Source organism: Schistocerca cancellata, unplaced genomic scaffold (genome assembly GCF_023864275.1).
Source record: "Schistocerca cancellata isolate TAMUIC-IGC-003103 unplaced genomic scaffold, iqSchCanc2.1 HiC_scaffold_843, whole genome shotgun sequence".
NCBI classification, from domain to species: domain Eukaryota; kingdom Metazoa; phylum Arthropoda; class Insecta; order Orthoptera; family Acrididae; genus Schistocerca; species Schistocerca cancellata.
This window is the reverse complement of record NW_026046854.1, coordinates 7,501-12,500: the sequence shown is the minus strand read 5'-3', so window position 1 is coordinate 12,500 and position 5,000 is coordinate 7,501. Positions and strand designations below refer to the sequence as shown.

Sequence of the window (5,000 nt, the reverse complement as noted above, 5' to 3'; positions counted from 1 at the left end):
ATTGGTTTTGATCTAATAAAAGCGTCCCTTCCATCTCTGGTCGGGACTCTGTTTGCATGTATTAGCTCTAGAATTACCACAGTTATCCAAGTAACGTGGGTACGATCTAAGGAACCATAACTGATTTAATGAGCCATTCGCGGTTTCACCTTAATGCGGCTTGTACTGAGACATGCATGGCTTAATCTTTGAGACAAGCATATGACTACTGGCAGGATCAACCAGGGAGCTGCGTCAACTAGAGCTGAGCAGCCGGCCGCCCGGGAGTGTGTCCCAGGGGCCCGCGCGAACACGCAAGCGTCCGCTCAATTATTCTGCAAACAGGAGGAGGCTGAGCTCCCCTGCACAATACACCTCGAAACCCTCTCAGGTCCCGGCGGCGCGCAGCGCCGTCCTAAGTACTTGGTCGGGTTCGAGAGAGGCGCAATCGCCCGGAGTTAGGCGAGTAGACGCTTTAGGTGCGACCACCCGTGCTCCCAACTGAGCTTGCCGCTGCCGACAGAGGCCCGGGAGCGTGCTGTCGTGGCATTGCCGGCGGGAGACAACACGCGCCACCTACGGTGACCGGCAGCTCCAACGCCAGCGCCACAGAAGGGCAAAGGCCCCACGTGGGTGCCGAAGCGAACTCTCCCAGCACAGCGCACGTGCCAACACGTCTGCACAACTGCGATACAAACCACCAGCGAGAACCGCTGGGGCGACCGAGCAGCAGACGGCGTCGCGGCGCCGAGTGCCGGGCGGCGGCGCATCCTCAACGCACACAGTCCTCAGTCGGACCAGCACACTGCAGATGTCCACCGCGCTTCGCACCGGGCCCGCGAGGACCCACTTTGGCCGCCCGGCGCCGCGCGCAGGGTGCCCCGGCGCGCAGCTGCGCCGCCTGCCGCGTCCGTCGGCCGGCGCGCCTGCCACTGGGCGCCCCCACCAGCCGGCTGTAGCGCGTGCGCCCACGCACCGCGCGGCCAGCACGCCGGGCGGCCCCCCCTCACCGGCCGGGGACGGTCCCACCCAGCCACCGCCGCGTATCGCTTCACACACAGATTTGCCCTTACTGATTTACCTCCAGCAACAACAACCGCACCACAATGGGTTTACCAGTTGTTCATTTGCGTAACGTCACCAGCAAACGTAGACGTCCATCCCAGTTTGCAAATGCAACGATTATTGCATACCTGTCTGTTAGGTGTCACGACACACTACGTCTGCCCACATACACGCAACAAAATGTGCACGACTAGAGAACACGTGGGAGGTGGCCCCCTACGTATGCGATGTCCATTACGAGACCGACTGTCAACCAGCATCTGTACCATGTCGCAGATGTGGAACGCGGTGCACCATGCTATCACACTGTGTGAGAAGAGACGACTACGTTTGAATACACGCGCCACTACATCAACAGACGGCTCATGCTGATCGCCATCCAGGGCGTCCGTTAATCCCACACGTCTCTATGGCGTACCACACTGCAATGTAGCTGTTATGGGGAGACGGCACGTGGCTGAGTGCACAACATTTGGACCGTATGGTTCGCTGTTGTTGGGCGCAGTCGTTGTACGGTCACACATGTGCCACAGCGTATCATGCAGTACATACGGACCTATGTGCAGTACAATGTGAGGGTTAAGCTTACGACATCAGCGGACAGTGGACACAGGCCGTACCACGACGTAGACTGAGCGCTTCGACATGCGAATGCCAGTGAACAGCTGCGAAGGGCATTGAACACGCAAGCACCTGAACGACCAGCGTGCGAAGGCAGGGGGGAGGGTGGGGGCGATGTACATCCTGCAGTCGTCCACATTACAGTGTACAGCGGGAGCATGTAAAAAGTAAGCAACACTTGCGAAGTGTTGAACATGAAACGATACACAAGAGGGTGGGCGGTGCGAGTAGCGAACTATATTCAGAGGGTTGTGGTTAGACAACACTGGATTAATGTAACGTGTCATATGCCAATTACAGAGCAGGTTAAGGCACAACTTGGGTTAGGTTAAGGCACAACGTGGGTTAGGTTAAGGCACAACTTGGGTTAGGTTAAGGCACAACGTGGGTTAGGTTAAGGCACAACGTGGGTTAGGTTAAGGCACAACGTGGGTTAGGTTAAGGCACAACGTGGGTTAGGTTAAGGCACAACGTGGGTTAGGTTAAGGCACAACGTGGGTTAGGTTAAGGCACAACGTGGGTTAGGTTAAGGCACAACGTGGGTTAGGTTAAGGCACAACGTGGGTTAGGTTAAGGCACAACGTGGGTTAGGTTAAGGCACAACGTGGGTTAGGTTAAGGCACAACGTGGGTTAGGTTAAGGCACAACGTGGGTTAGGTTAAGGCACAACGTGGGTTAGGTTAAGGCACAACTTGGGTTAGGTTAAGGCACAACTTGGGTTAGGTTAAGGCACAACTTGGGTTAGGTTAAGGCACAACTTGGGTTAGGTTAAGGCACAACTTGGGTTAGGTTAAGGCACAACTTGGGTTAGGTTAAGGCACAACTTGGGTTAGGTTAAGGCACAACTTGGGTTAGGTTAAGGCACAACTTGGGTTAGGTTAAGGCACAACGTGGGTTAGGTTAAGGCACAACGTGGGTTAGGTTAAGGCACAACGTGGGTTAGGTTAAGGCACAACGTGGGTTAGGTTAAGGCACAACGTGGGTTAGGTTAAGGCACAACGTGGGTTAGGTTAAGGCACAACGTGGGTTAGGTTAAGGCACAACGTGGGTTAGGTTAAGGCACAACGTGGGTTAGGTTAAGGCACAACGTGGGTTAGGTTAAGGCACAACGTGGGTTAGGTTAAGGCACAACGTGGGTTAGGTTAAGGCACAACGTGGGTTAGGTTAAGGCACAACGTGGGTTAGGTTAAGGCACAACGTGGGTTAGGTTAAGGCACAACGTGGGTTAGGTTAAGGCACAACTTGGGTTAGGTTAAGGCACAACGTGGGTTAGGTTAAGGCACAACTTGGGTTAGGTTAAGGCACAACTTGGGTTAGGTTAAGGCACAACTTGGGTTAGGTTAAGGCACAACTTGGGTTAGGTTAAGGCACAACTTGGGTTAGGTTAAGGCACAACTTGGGTTAGGTTAAGGCACAACTTGGGTTAGGTTAAGGCACAACTTGGGTTAGGTTAAGGCACAACTTGGGTTAGGTTAAGGCACAACGTGGGTTAGGTTAAGGCACAACGTGGGTTAGGTTAAGGCACAACGTGGGTTAGGTTAAGGCACAACGTGGGTTAGGTTAAGGCACAACGTGGGTTAGGTTAAGGCACAACGTGGGTTAGGTTAAGGCACAACGTGGGTTAGGTTAAGGCACAACGTGGGTTAGGTTAAGGCACAACGTGGGTTAGGTTAAGGCACAACGTGGGTTAGGTTAAGGCACAACGTGGGTTAGGTTAAGGCACAACGTGGGTTAGGTTAAGGCACAACGTGGGTTAGGTTAAGGCACAACGTGGGTTAGGTTAAGGTAGAAATTGCGTTACATTGCGGTACAAATTGCGTTACATTGCGGTACAAATTGCGTTACATTGCGGTACAAATTGCGTTACATTGCGGTACAAATTGCGTTACATTGCGGTACAAATTGCGTTACATTGCGGTACAAATTGCGTTACATTGCGGTACAAATTGCGTTACATTGCGGTACAAATTGCGTTACATTGCGGTACAAATTGCGTTACATTGCGGTACAAATTGCGTTACATTGCGGTACAAATTGCGTTACATTGCGGTACAAATTGCGTTACATTGCGGTACAGATTGCGTTACATTGCGGTACACATTGCGTTACACATTGCGGTACACATTGCGTTACACATTGCGGTACACATTGCGTTACACATTGCGGTACACATTGCGGTACACATTGCGTTACACATTGCGTTACACATTGCGGTACACATTGCGGTACATTGCGGTACACATTGCGGTACATTGCGGTACACATTGCGTTACATTGCGGTACACATTGCGTTACATTGCGGTACACATTGCGTTACATTGCGGTACAAATTGCGTTACGAATTTGGTTAAGTTAAGGTGCAAAATGGGTTAGGTTAAGGTGCGAAATGGGTTGGATTACAGTACACAACGTGGTAAGAGAGTGTGTTGGGGGGGGGGGGGCCGAGGTTCGTTGGTAGTGATCATTGTAAGTGAATGTCTGAGGCAGCTTCAGTATGTCACAGCAGTTATGTCTCGTCAGGATGCGCTTTTCGCTCGTGACTGGAGGCGCGCCGCGTCTGTGGTTGCGGCAAGGGAGCGGCAGACCTGTGTGATTCATTCCTGCCATTGTTTCTGTGCCGTAACAGGAGGCAGTGTGGTGGTGTTGGGTGCACCCCTGTGTAGGACATGTGTGGGTGTTGGTGGCTTATCTGAGCAATTGTGGATGTCGGACGGGTGGGATATTCTATTTTAGAATTGGACCCCCTGGTGTGGTTATCATAGTGTGGATGGTGTACTGTGGCGGAGAGGATGCACCGGACGTTGGTCCATGCTGGTGCTTACATATTGTATCTGTGTCTGTTACAGGCAGAGAGTAATGTGTGATAGAGTGTCTCGCTGATGTGTGGTTCATATTGTGTGCACAGACTTACAGCATGTATAGGGACAGCGGGAATTTGGCATATTGGATATAACTCTTCGTGAAACGCAAGATATAGGGGTGGATTGCAACGTACGAGTGCGGGAAGAGTCCGCCGTTCATCCGCTGGAGTTGCGATTTCGGCGGTTGGGGTGGGGCACGTGCGGGTGCGGGTGGAGTGATTGTCGGTTGACTACTTCGTGCGACGCAGGCACTGGCGTTCGGGTTCCTGTGGTGGACAGATTATGCAGGCTTTGTGGGTGGCGTCGGAAAATGGGTACTGTGGGACCTAGCGATGTCGTAGTCGGGGTGGCGTCTCATAGATGGCGGTATCGTCGGTGCAGCAGGTCATGTTTCGGGAGACTTGCAGATGGCGGTATTTAGTTTTCGTGTTGCGCGCGACATGGTGGACGTAGTGTCGTCCGATTCGCGTAGAT

The 5,000-nt window shown here is 52.7% G+C and overlaps 1 non-coding gene across 1 annotated transcript in view; it reads right to left on the bottom strand.

Annotated features, from left to right (window-relative positions):
- LOC126147088 (small subunit ribosomal RNA) overlaps positions 1-228 on the bottom strand; it is a 1,909-nt gene extending 1,681 nt beyond the window's left edge. Inside the window, exon 1 of the ribosomal RNA XR_007529973.1 lies at positions 1-228. This exon is cut by the window's left edge and continues 1,681 nt beyond it. This is a non-coding gene — a ribosomal RNA (small subunit ribosomal RNA).
- Positions 229-5,000: the final 4,772 nt, after the last annotated feature.